The sequence below is a fragment of the Podarcis gaigeae genome (assembly GCF_964106915.1).
Source record: "Podarcis gaigeae genome assembly, chromosome: 1".
NCBI classification, from domain to species: domain Eukaryota; kingdom Metazoa; phylum Chordata; class Lepidosauria; order Squamata; family Lacertidae; genus Podarcis; species Podarcis gaigeae.
The window spans coordinates 95,003,846-95,017,730 of record NC_139678.1 but is presented as its reverse complement, the minus strand read 5'-3'; the positions used below and the strand labels follow the sequence as shown (position 1 = coordinate 95,017,730).

The 13,885-nt window shown below is 42.5% G+C and overlaps 1 long non-coding RNA gene across 1 annotated transcript; it reads left to right on the top strand.

The window, feature by feature from the left end:
- Nucleotides 1-939: 939 nt before the first annotated feature.
- LOC310846194 lies at nt 940-13,577 on the top strand. Its single transcript, XR_014565198.1, has 3 exons — nt 940-1,029; nt 4,053-4,235; nt 12,751-13,577. It is a non-coding gene; the product is annotated as an uncharacterized lncRNA (long non-coding RNA).
- Nucleotides 13,578-13,885: the final 308 nt, after the last annotated feature.

Here is a 13,885-nt window from a genome sequence, read left to right as displayed (position 1 = left end):
TAATTGACAACTAATTATTGGCCTATCTACTTTAAAAAAGTAAGTATAGTTTAACACATACACATACACACAGCTTTTTCAGGAGTTTGTATCTTATATTTTCTAATAGTAAATCTTTTGAAATATATTAATAAACCAACCCAAAGTGCACATTATTCAAAAATAGTATATGTTTAACTCCTAGCATTTGATACTGAATAAATATTCTTTAATAGAAAACTACAAATTGTGTAGGAAATGGCATCTTAAAATCCTTGGATCTTGGTGCGTTGCCACTTTTTATGTATGCAATAAATTTTCACTGAGCAGAAATAAATCTCCAATCCATGCAGCAATGTAAGGAACCATAGATGCCTAAGGCCTTCTCTCTCAAAAGGCTATAAATTTCTGTCACCTAACTTTTTCTTTAAATAAAAGAAACCCAACAAAAAACCCTCTCTCTATTTCATTTAGACAGAAACATATTGTGGCACGATAACAAAAGGCATCCATATGCTTGGCAAGTTAATTAGTGTGTCAGACATCTCATGATCATATTCAAATCTTAGTTCATCTAATAAAGATTAAATATATCTTGCTGTTCACTATTTCCGCTAAGCGCCATCTGAACAAATGGTGTGTGCTTCGTTAAACACCCACTCACAAAACATTACAGTTATCTGAAGCTGATCTAATGCCACCTCTATATCACTCTAATGTCAAGCATTATTCAACAGTCACTTCTTTGCATTCCTAGATGGTAAAATAGCACTTTTTAAATACTTTAAAGAAAACATGTTGCTTCACAACTACTGCCACTGTACAGCCAATGCCTTAGGACAACCATTTTTGCAACTTATACTACAATCCAAAAAGCTAGGAAAGTCGTCTTATACCGAGTCAGACCACTGGTACAAGTAGCTGAGTATTGTGGTTAACCCTTTTTTTTTTTTTCAGGTAGGGAGTAGTCCCACAGCCCCCTCAAGATTGAATCTGGGACTCCTTGCATGCAAAGCAGATGATCCACCACTGAGCCATAACTCTTTCCCAGTAAGTTCATACTAGTTCACAGGCTAAGGCTGAATCATCTCAGTACAGTAGTAGTACCTCGGGTTACAGACGCTTCTGGTTACAGACTCCGCTAACCCAGAAATAGTACCTCAGGTTAAGAACTTTGCTTCAGGATGAGAACAGAAATCGTGCTCCGGCAGCGCGGCTAAAGTGGTGCTTCAGGTTAAGAACAGTTTCAGGTTAAGAAAAGACCTCCAGAACGAATTAAGTTCTTAACCCGAGGTACCACTGTACTGTTGGAAAATGTAGCTGTTTTCCTCATGCCTCTACCAGGCCTGTATTGAAGTATCAGTAGGCACTGCTATGCCAAAATTTGCTTATACCATAGTGTACAGATATCTGTAGTGAGAATCCTGTATTAACTGTGGACAATGAGTACATTATGCATAGAGATGTAAGAAGGCAGTGACTTTTTTCCAACTTGTTTTCATCATAATCAGAGATGTTCCTGTTCTTCTGAATTTCAGTTTTTGCTGTAATTTCTGTTTCCTTTTCCATTTTCAGCAGAATTCTTCAACCTATCATTATAAATTGATTTTACAAATATATTCCCAAAACTTAATTGCTCATAATTTTCCTTTTGGGCAATTTTTTTGTGCTTTGATGTACACAATCTCTTCTGAAAAGCTTTTAAAAATGCTGATCATTAGGTAATCAATGCAGCCACCTGAGCATTATGATTTACATACACAATTTGATACCTTTCTGCAAATAATAAAATTCTGCACATGAAAATGAGCAATAACAAACTATTTAACTGATAGTTAAATCATTACTCATAAGGAAAACCTGGCAGCATATTTAAAAGGCTACTGCAAAATTTTAATTACTGCACAGTAGATCTACCTATCTACTGATGGACTAAGATAGAAGCAGACAGAAACCAAATCATTCATAGCTTGGGGTGGATGGCGGAATGACAGAATCCTTCATTTATAGTGGGGGTAGCTCTAACAAGATGTAAGAATGATTGATTCAGTTGTGAGGTTCATATAGTCATTTTTCTCTCTAAGCCAAGGATAGGGATATTTGAGAACATCTTCAGTAAGCAGCAGATGGGACAGCTTAATAAAGATTTTCAGCTATTTAGAAATGAGAGGATATAATGTAAATATTTATTTTTAGTTTTTCTTTTCTAATGGAATGAGTTCCACAGTGAATAGGCAAGGCAGCTAATGTCTTTGGTCACCTAGGTTTCATTTTCTGCTGCACATTCAATCCATGTAGTCTAAGCTCCTGGAGTTCTTTCAGACTGACAAGAGACACTTTGGTTGAGAGGATCCCTCCCCTTCTTCTACATTGCTGTGCACTGAATTTCTGTACCACTGTTTTGCTATTCTGATGTTGGTTGTGTGTTTTTTTTGTGGGGATTTTATTTGGTGATTCTATTGTAAATTGTATTCATTTTAATTGCTATAAATTTTTGTCTGTATGCAGTGCACAAATTCTGCCCGTGAAGTTCCCTAAGGAATATGCACTCCTCAGTTTTGGACTGTTAGAATTTGTGTCCTATTTAAATATATACTGGGTGTGTTTAAATTGCATAGAAAGAAGATGCATCACAAAAGAAGATGCAATTTTCTTCTGCAACAGTTTAAAAGAGAGAGGCATAAATACCTTCCATTTAACTAATAGAACATGAAGTTTCTCAAATGGTTTTCTTACTTTTTTAATGGCTTGTTTTCTATAGATAGCTGGTTGAGGATACACTGTCAAAAATGAGATGCTTCAATGCTGCCAAATATTATAAATATTCATATTTATGAATGAAAAAATGTCTGTCAGTTACTATAAGTTTATGTAATGATTGGCTGAGACTTCCTCTTCCCTGAGCACAGTAACTCTGTGTATGCAGAGCAGGATATTTCTAAAGGCACATGAAACATTCCCTTATTAAACAGAAACAAAAGAAAGGCCCCTGTACATGCAAAGCTTTGAATTACCCCCATCGTTCAACACCATCTTCAGTAAGTGAAGGAATTTTCTTCTAAGCAATTTTCTTCTACCATGGAAAATGAACAGTACTGCACAGCTAGTTTCGATGGTGGCCTTTGGTGGGTTCTCCCTTGGGTGAAATGAAAGGCTAGTCACAGCATGAAATAGGATTTTCACTCACGAGCAGTTCAGAGCTTTCCCCCCAGTCTTTTCATGGTACGTTCCTCAGAACTGGTGTCAAATAATTGACCTTTCCCACAACATATGCCAGGTAATATTTTCATCTATGTGAGCACTTACTGAATTCCAAACAACTTCCCAGTCTCCTCTGCTTACACAGTCTACTCCAGATGCCTCCTTATTTTACTAGTCGACTATTCTATGCATGGACTCTACTTCTTCATTATATAGCTTAAACTTGTGCTCATCAGAGACTCATTAGGCAGTAACAGAGAAACTGAATCCCCACATCCAACCTACATCCGGAGCCAGTGTCAAGATACTCAAAGACTAGGTGTTTGCAAAAGATGGACTTCCATTTTCAGTTGCATTAACAGGCACAAACAATGGATTCCACCTATTTGAGACTGAGCCAGTTCTGCCTACACTCCATTTCCTTCATTACTGTTAATGGCTCACTTTGTTTAAAAGATGTAACCATAAGATAATATCTTATTGCTTTTATGAGCATATTTTGGTCAGCCACAGCTCAATGTCTTGTTTTTACTCTCAAAGCTACATACTCATTCTCCAAGGATGCAGCATTTTCCATACATCATTGGGAATGGGTGGTTGACAGTTCAACAAAAAGAAGTCCACCACAGATGCTGTAATCCCTTATTACATCACAGACTGTGGCATATGAATGCAACATTGATGTATAAGTATAATGCAAGAAAAAAATAAGACACATGATTCCTGACCCAGAGCCCTGCATGCACTCCTCTCCACACACACACACACACACACACGCCCTAGTACACCACACCTCTCCTCTCATCGTGTTCTAACATTGGAGAAGAAATCCAGGTTTGTTTTGTACTAGACTCATTGTGTCTCCATGCCAGAGCCAGGAGGTGACAAGGAGAAAAAGGAGAGAGAAGCTTTTTGAGCCCATGATCATCCCAAAGGTCATAAACCACAGTTTGTGAAGCTGCGAATGAACATCTAAACCAGACCAGAGTTTACCCAGCCATGAGGACATTTTCTTTCCTCCTAACTACTCAACTGAGCTGAATTACTGCAGGCAGGTAAGCTCTGGGAAAGCAAGCAGATGTCATAACATTGCAGTGGATCATGCTCCCCCTTCCAGGAAGACTGAGAAAATAAATCTGTTTGGTGGCTGTTGAAAGTTCAGCTATCTTCTACTCAAAACACAAATACGCATAACACCACAGAAGAGGCAAGGACATTTCAAGATAAACAGAGTTAAGAGCTCAGCAGTGTTTCATATTCAAGGCTACAACAGCAAAGCAGATGAGTGCGAGGCCTCCATTCAAAATGAATGGATAAATAAATATATGCGAGTAGGTCTCTCAGCATGGGTTTTTTTTAAAAAGCCTAACACAGAATTTTCTGTATGATTCAAGGGCAGCAAATATAAGCTAAAGCAACAAATGAAGGGCTAAAATAAATTAGAATATTAATTCTATGGGAAATGGTATCATTCTCCTTAGAGCTGAGGATATATTATTTGTCTGTGGTTACTCAGTTCCATGTACTTGCATGGGAGAGAGTTTCCCCAAGCTAATTTTTACTTCACTTCTCTCCCCTCCCCCCCCTCCAGTGGTGCTGGCAACAATCACTGAATATGGTTTTGTGTATATTTTTATATCTAGCTCGTCAGCAAATATAACCCAGTAACCACTTCTGAAATGGATGGAGTTCTGCTTATATACATCCCAACAGCAGAATAATTGGCCTATAGTTCCTCCTCTCTTCAGCTTTATGTTTGACAATATATAACACTGCCATGACAGCAAACTTTTTTAAGCAGAGTAATCCACATATCTGAAACATAGTAAAGGTTTACATCTACACTCAAGGGAAATGTAGGAGAAGCAAAAAAAGGACATGTATTTATAAGGGGAAAGCTGAAAAAGAGAATATCACATACAATATGAAAATGATAAAGTGTTCACAAGCATTTCAGAGAAATCACATCCATTAGAAGAAAAAAAAATACAAATGCCTTCAGGGCAAGAAAGAAGAAACAAAGGGGCATTTTTTATTATCCTTTATTACACCACAAAAGGGACATGTATCCCACTCCCTATTCTGTGTCTCTAAGCTTTTAAGTCCATCCCTCCTGGAGCATCTGTTTTGACCTTCCTCAGATGCAAATACTCTCTTGGCCTGACCATTGTTGCAAGCTATTATGCTAATATTCTGCTATCCAGATCTTATTTGAAGGCATATAGCTTAAGACAAAGCATGGTGGCATCTTGAAAAGGGATGGGAAGTGGAGAGAGAACAGAAGAAAGTTTCCTAGATAAAGGTAGGAGGAGAAAGTCATTAAGAGCTCATGCTGGTAAAACTGCAGGTTCAGAGTGGTGGAGAAAGGTAAAAGACAGACTTATCAGAATTTGTCATCTTGGCATTTTACTGAAATTAAGAGAACTTGAAAATCAAAGGAGCCAACTTTAGAGAGAATAATTTCAGAGGGTAACTTCCTAGTTTTTCAGTGCAAGAGCAGATGCTATAGTGTCAGAGGGTGAAAGAGGGCAAGGCAAGGAAGGGGTCAAAGAACACTTTTCAGCCACTACAAAGGGGCACTTCTGTGCATATTGTACCTCATTCGGAAACTAGCCTATGAATCAAACTTTTGGTATGTTAACTGTTGTTCTTTAAGAAAGCTTAGAAATATGTTTAAAGAAACTGTCAAATAATTGCCTGCGCATGATTGATGCATTTTATTTCAAGAAAATGCAAGAAAATAATATGAAAGCCTCAGGGGACAGTGTCTTTTGGCATAGGCTCTTACTGCACATTTCTAAAAAATGTGGTGGTGCACACCATCTCGAGGAGTAAGAAAACCACTAAGAGTAATCGAAACTGTCAGAAATGTGGCACTTCCATTTAAATCATGGAATTTACATTTTGCTGCATTATTACTGCATGATCCTAAGGACATCCCACTGAGTTCAATGGGGCTTACTATTCAGTATGCGTGCCTAGGATTGTGGCTCTTGAATAGATTGACTTGCAAAATGACTAATACGCCACATTTCCACACAGCACCTTATTAATCACAAAACTTGAAGGTTTCCATTGGGATATTTTTTTTTAAGCAGATGTCAGTTTTCTTACCTTGGTGGCAGTATGATATAGCAAGCCAAAGGTGGTTGTTTTTACATCCCCTGGAGTGAGATCAGGAGGAGAGGGGAATGCAAATATCTGTCTGCATGTAATAAAACCTACTAGTGAACTAATGCACCGTGAGAATAATAAGAAGAGGACAAATAGGGGGTGGGGGTGGGGAGAAGGACCACCTTTGCACTTTAAAGCAAAGAGTTATGAACTGAGAGGAGCAGATTAATTGGAGAATGCAGGGAGTTATGAACAGACACCTGCAATTTGACTCGTCCCCCTTCCCCCACCTCACAAAGCCATAATGGATGTGAATACAGCTCAGGACCACAATATCTCAAGGACCCTGCCTGAACAACGTAAGAGAACTGCAGTGATTTGAAAGCAAACTTGAGAAATTTCACTGTTTACTCCACTGTTCCAGGCAGACTTGTCAACTTTTGTTAAGGCCTCTGGAGTTGCGCCTTTGACAGCCATTTCATGTTCAGCAATTATCAGATAATGATGTTATCTGCAAATCAACCTGTAGTTTGAGTCCTAGGAATACCCCAAACTAGTCTGTTTAATGATGAGTTGGCAGCCCAAAAATCAAGGCACAGCCAAAGTTCTCTGCTTGACAATTTTATATTGTCACACCTGCTTTGTATGTAGAAGATCCCTGGTTTATCTCTGGGTAGGGCTGGGAATACTCCCCCCACACACACACACACACCTGAAAAACTGGAGAGCCTCTTCCAGTTAGTGTGGACAGTACTGAAGTAGATGGATGAACAGTCTGAATCAGTCTAAAGCAGCTTCCCATTTTGACTATTCGGCAATGAGGCAGCTGCCCAAGGCAGCTGAATTTGAATGTCATCAAAGTGCAGGCAGCAAATGGTTAGTTACTGAATTTATTATTCCTATAATGTTACTGTCAGGAAGAGGAAAGTAGGGATTTTCTGCCTCAGGGGCCAAAATAACTTGCCTGGCCTTTGGTACTATGCATCATAATTGGGACGGGAGTCCCAATTTGCTCTTCACTTCAGGCAGCAACACGTTTTCATCAGGCTCTGTGGAAAAGCTTCACTTGATATATTTTTGCCTATTTTGAAGTCCACACTGTCTTATACAAATTAGACCATTGGTCCATCTAGCCCAGTAATGTCTACATTGATGTTTCAGACAGAGCAGATATCCAGCCCTATCTGGAGATGCTCACAATTGAACCTGGCACCTTCTATATGCAAAGGAGATGCTCTCATCACTGAGCGTTGGCCCTTCCCTAAGCTCTACTTTCAATGCCCTCCCATGTGCTGGCTCTGCTTCAGACCTAACTTCAAGCATTCCATGTGGGTTAAAAAAGTGACATTCGTCTTCAGGTCCTATGCTCAGTGTCTCCAGGTGTGGTGTCTACTACTTTTGGTTCTCCAGACTTAACATTCACTTCTCCAGATATCTGCAGCAATCTCCTAAAATCAAATCCTCACAATAGTTGATCAGCATTTTAATGTAAATTTCTCCCAATCAATACTTTTTTATATGCAGTTCTGACTAATGTACAGATATTTGCAAGCAATTTTTCCTAATGTCCCGCATTTTTAAAGGCTATTTTCACTAATATATGTATTTTTAGGTAAACTTTCCACTAAAATAAGCTTCTTCTTTTTTTTTTGCAAACATTGGTTGATTGGAGAATTGCATCACATCAGAGAAGTGGAAAAGATTACTGTATTTCAAATTTGTTTCAGTTGCTTTTAAATGCAAACTGAATCAAAGACCTCTCCCTAGCTGTAGCTATCCTTTTGAATTATTCTGGCTTTCCAAATCCCAGGGGGAGAAAATACATTCTGTAGGTATTTTAGTTTGTTTATTTTATATTTATTTAATTAATTACTATCCTGCCCTTCATCAAAGGGTCATGGAGCAGTTTACAATATAAAAACACAAAAATACGTAACAAGCTATACATTATTTAAAAGAATCACACCCATATATATATGAATAGCCAGATTGTAACAAATGACAGCTGTCAATTCTACAGTATGTAAGTTATGGAACTTCAGACACCAGTGACTTGAAGGGTTGGGGGTTGGAAGGAGCCATGGGAAATGGGGGCCTAATGTTATATGTCCTGTATCACTAAATGTAGTATTGGGTAGTGGGAATGGGGGTGTTATCCACTGTAAAAAATAAACAACAACAGCAACAGAATGCTGAGTCTAAAGAAATTAATGTTATTTTGCTTTTCGATTTCCAGCACCATATTGTTAAGGTCAAGGTTAAGTCTGAAGGGGCAGTGAGGGTATACAAGGGGGTGGCACAAGAGAGATTTCCAATGCAAGGATTATAAATTGCTGGCAGAAACTTAAGAGGGAAGAGCACTACTAATAAGAATATCTCAAGTCTGCTTTTAAATCACTGGAATTCTTTAAAGTTGACAGGGCAGGAGGTTATTTATTGTTATTACTCTTATTTATTTCATTCCTGAATTGCTTCCTATGAAGCATCTCAAAGCAATTTCAGAATACAATAAAACACATATAAAACAATGGCACTTATAAAAACAGTTAAAGCATTTGCTTTAAGAGTTTTGAACCATTGCATCTCTAATAATAATAATAATAATAATAATAATAATAATAATAATAATAATAATAATTTTTATTTATATCCCGCCCTCCCCAGCCGAAGCCAGGCTCAGGGCGGCTAACAACACTAAAACAGTACAACATTATAAAACATTATAAAAATGAATTAAAATCAAAATTGATGGCAACCATAAACTAAAGTTTTGTAAAGATTGCCAAAGGAGGGAGTCAGGCTGCGCCCTGACCAAAGGCCAGGTGGAACAGCTCTGTCTTGCAGGCCCTGCAGAAAGGTGTCAAATCCTGCAGGGCCCTTGTCTCTTGTGACAGAGCGTTCCACCAGGTTGGAGCCGCAGCCGAAAAAGCCCTGGCTCTAGGTGAGGCCAGCCTAACCTCTCTGTGGCTTGGGACCTTCAAGGTGTTTTTATTTGAAGATCGTAAGTTCCTCTGTGGGGCATACCAGGAGAGGCGGTCCTGTAGGTACGAGGGCCCTAGGCCGTATAGGGCTTTGAAGGTTAAAACCAGCACCTTAAACCTGATCCTGTACTCCACCGGGAGCCAGTGCAGCTGGTATAGCACCGGATGAATGTGATCTCTAAGCGAAGATCCCGTAAGGAGTCTCGCTGCGGCATTTTGCACCCGCTGGAGTTTCTGGGTCAGTCTCAAGGGCAGCCCCACGTAGAGCAAGTTACAATAATCCAGTCTGGAGGTGACCGTCGCATGGATCACAGTGGCTAGGTCAGGGCGAGAGAGGTAAGGAGCCAACTGCTTAGCTTGGCGGAGATGAAAAAATGCCGCCTTTGTTATAGCTGCAATCTGCGCCTCCATGGAGAGGGAGGTATTGAAGATTACACCCATACTCTTAACAGACGGTGCTGGCACTAATTGCACCCCCGCAAGAGATGGGAGTTGCCCCCTCAGTCCCATGTCGTCCCGTCCCAGCCAGAGGACCTCTGTCTTCGAAGGATTTCACTTCAACCGGCTCCCACGTAACCATCCAGCCACAGCCTCCAAACATCTGATCAGTGTGTCTGGGGCCGAGTCTGGGTGGCCGTCCATCAACAGATAGAGTTGGGTGTCATCAGCATACTGATGGCAGCCCAGCCCAAAACTCCGGACAAGCTGGGCGAGGGGGCGCATAAAGATGTTAAAAAGCATCGGGGAGAGTATTGCACCCTGGGGCACACCACACACCAAGGAGTGGCGGGATGACAATTCCCCCCCAAGCGCCACCCTCTGTCCCCGACCAGAGAGAAACGAGCGCAGCCATTGAAGGACTGTGCCCTGGATCCCCACGTCGGCAAGGCGGTGGTCCAGGAGTTCGTGATCGACCATGTCGAAGGCTGCTGACAGGTCTAGAAGAATCAGCAGCCCCGACCTACCTCGATCCAGCTGCCTGCGGAGATCATCTGTTAGGGCGACCAGAGCCGTCTCGGTCCCATGACCAGCGCGGAAGCCGGACTGGAATGGATCCAGGGCCGATGTTTCATCCAGAAACCTACCAAGCTGTTCAGCAACCACTCTCTCACTCACCTTACCCAGGAATGGAAGATTCGAAACCGGGCGGTAATTGGATAGATCTAAGGGATCTAATGATGTTTTCTTTAAGAGCGGGCGCACCACTGCCTCCTTCAGTTCCCCTGGGAATGTCCCGGTGCCAAGGGACAGATTGATGATATCCCCCAGGGGGGCCCGCACCTCATCTGGACACGCTCTAATCAGCCAGGACGGGCACGGGTCGAGAGGACAGGTGGTGGGCTTTCCAGCTCGGAGGAGTCTGTCCACATCGGCTGGGGATATCCAGTCAAAGTGGCCCAATACTGAACCCGAGGACAGTCGGGGGGCCTCCAGTTCCTTTATTGTATCCACATTGGCAGGGAGGTCATGGCGGAGCAACAAGACCTTCTCCGCAAAAAAGCTCGCAAATGCCTCACAGCTGTGTGTCAAATTGTTATTTAAATTTGGCTGTTCTTCGAGGGACGTTAAAGACCGAATAATACTAAATAATTGCGCCGGGCAAGAGCTAGCGGATGCAATGGAGGCCGAGAAGTAGGACTTCTTAGCGGCCTTCACTGCCATCTCGTAGGTTTTCATAAAAACCCTATAAGATGTTTTTGAAGCTCCGTCACGGGCACCCCGCCATACTCGCTCTAGCCGTCTGAGGTCCCGCTTCATTTTCCGGAGCTCCTCGGTAAACCAGGGAGCCCGGTTTCTGCGGGGTCGCAGAGGGCGCTTAGGTGCGATCTCATTGATGGCTGCCAGGAGCTGGGTATTCCAGGCCTCAACAAGCTCAGTCAATGAGTCGCCAGGGGGAGAAAGGTCCCGCAAGGCTTGACGGAATCTATCAGGGTCCATCAGCCTCTGCGGGCGAGCCCAAATTGGCTCGCCACCCAAGCAGGGTGGGGGTGGAACGTCAATCCTGGCTTTCAGAGCATAGTGATCAGACCATGGAACCTTCATCGAATGAGACATGATCACATCTATACCGATGCCAAAGATCAAATCCAGCGTGTGGCCTGCTTGATGTGTGGGGCCCGAAACAAACTGGGAGAGCCCTAGTGTCGCCATGGAAGACACCAGGTCCAGAGCCTGTGAGGAGGGAGTGGCATCAGCATGGATGTTGAAGTCCCCCAATACCAATAGGTTAGGGAACTCCAAGGCCCAGCTGGCCACCGCCTCCAGCAGGCCTGACAGGGTGGCTGCTGGTGCGCTAGGTGGCCGGTACACCAGCCAGACAGCCAAGCTCACCTCGGAGCACCACACTAGGCCAACACATTCAATGCCGGGGATCGATGGCGATGATAGAGCCCTGATAGAACAATCTTCCCGGATTAATAATGCCACCCCTCCCCCCCGGCCCACAGTCCGCGACTGGTGGAGGACGGAGAAACCCGGGGGCGCCATCTCTCATAAGGTAACAGTATCCCCTTCGCGCACCCAGGTCTCAGTCACACATGCCAGGTCAACCCCCTGCGAGGTGAAGAAATCTCGCAGGGTGGCGGTTTTGTTGCCTATAGACCTGGCATTGCACAACACCAGTGACGGAGGTGAGTAATCCTTGCTCACCCTACCCTCGTCTCTCGGCATGGGGCGCAGATTGGAAGGGGTACGAGCATATCCGTATCTCGATCCCCTTCGCCTATGACATCTGCCCCCACCGCCATACCTCCCTCGCCCCTCCACAGTAGGAATCCCAAGCCTCAGACTCGCCTCCATTTACAGAATATAAAAGCAAACAAACAAAAACAATTACACGAAAACAAAACCAATCCCCACCCCACTCCACAACCACCCCACCACAACCCAAAATAAACCAAAACAAAATAAAAATACATGGATAAAAACCACCGCTTATGGTGGTACAACAAAGCAAAAAATAAAAACAGTTTAAAACATATAAAAACACTTCAAACAACTGCTGCCGCAGCACCAGTGTCCCCAAAGCTGCGGCAGTGGTGAGCGTGGGCCCCGCCCCCTGGCCTGATGGAGATTGGGCCTGCAGGGGGAAGAGCCCTCCCCACAAACGCACGGCAAAGCGGCACACACACCCTCCTTCCTCTCTTCAATAGGAAGAAGAATAAGTGGGAAAGACAAATAAATCACCGCTTAATCATTTTCATGTCACCAGAATCTTTTTACAGATGAGGATACGCCAAAGAGAAAATGTTCCTCTCCCTCCTTGGTGTAACTCTGACCGTAATGAGATCCTTTCAGTGGCTGGTGGCGTGAAAATGATAATAAATGCAGAATTTCCATGTCCAAAGCAGCAATACACATTAAGGAGGAGGAGGAGGAGGAGAGAAAGGGAAGGTTTGTGTCCGTGTATTCATACTAAAAGGAGTGTTGAAGCCTCAGTCATTAAAGTGACTAGACATTTCTCTCATTTCCACAGGTGCTAATGAACAGAAGGCTGGAATCTCTGCTTCTTGCCAATACATCTCTTTCAGTTCGGAGATATGTGAATCACTTTCATACAAGACAAAGTAGGATGGAAAGAAAATGGAAAGAGAAAACGAATTTTGTGATAAAGGTGCAAAAATACCGAACTCTTTCCCCAGAAACTAGAATGTAATGAAACGAAGTCCTATTGAGTATTAGCTTCCTGATACATTAATGAAGCCTGCAGAACATCTTGAGCTGTCATTCAAGGTGAAATTGGAGACATCTAAGTCTGGTGAAACATCTTCTGCGGGAGAAGCCAAATACAAGAAAATATAAGGGGATGGGGTGAAATAACAAGATATTCAAGCAATATTTCAGAAGCTACCTACTAGCCGAGGTGTGTGTATGGCACAGGTACTGTTAGAAACCAGAATCACCATTCTCACCATTGCCAATGTGGCCTTCAAGAAATGCGACAAGGTGAAATTGTGAAAATAATGGGGGAAGAGTGGTCAGAAGTGGGGAAAGAATAGCCACTGAGGAGAGGAGAATGGATGATTGGTAATTTGGGCATGAAATGGGACTGAGCATTTCTGGTTGTTTTTCTACTAACATAAAACACGATGTCTTGTTTTTTAAATGACTACTGTTAAAAGCGGTGATGCGAAATGTGTAGTTTGAGCCTCAGTCATAGCCTGGGTAACCACTGAAAAGGAATACATATACTGTATTCAGTTTTATTAGTCTGCAAAGGAAACATACTGCTTAAGGTTTAGCTGTTTTGATGGAAAGAAGTTTCTTGCACTGAATCCAGGTGCCTTCTTGCAAACTAATGTTGAATACAGTGGTACCTCGGGTTACATATGCTTCAGGTTACATACATTTCAGGTTACAGACTCCGCTAACCCAGAAATAGTGCTTCAGGTTAAGAACTTTGCTTCAGGATAAGAACAGAAATCAGGCTCCAGCGGCACGGCAGCAGCAGGAGGCCCCATTAGCTAAAGTGGTGCTTCAGGTTAAGAACAGTTTTAGGTTAAGAACAGACCTCTGGAATGAATTAAGTACTTAACCTGAGGTACCACTGTACTGATACTTCACTGCCTGTAGGCCTCAGACCAGACTGGAACCTACTGGATCAAAGCAGC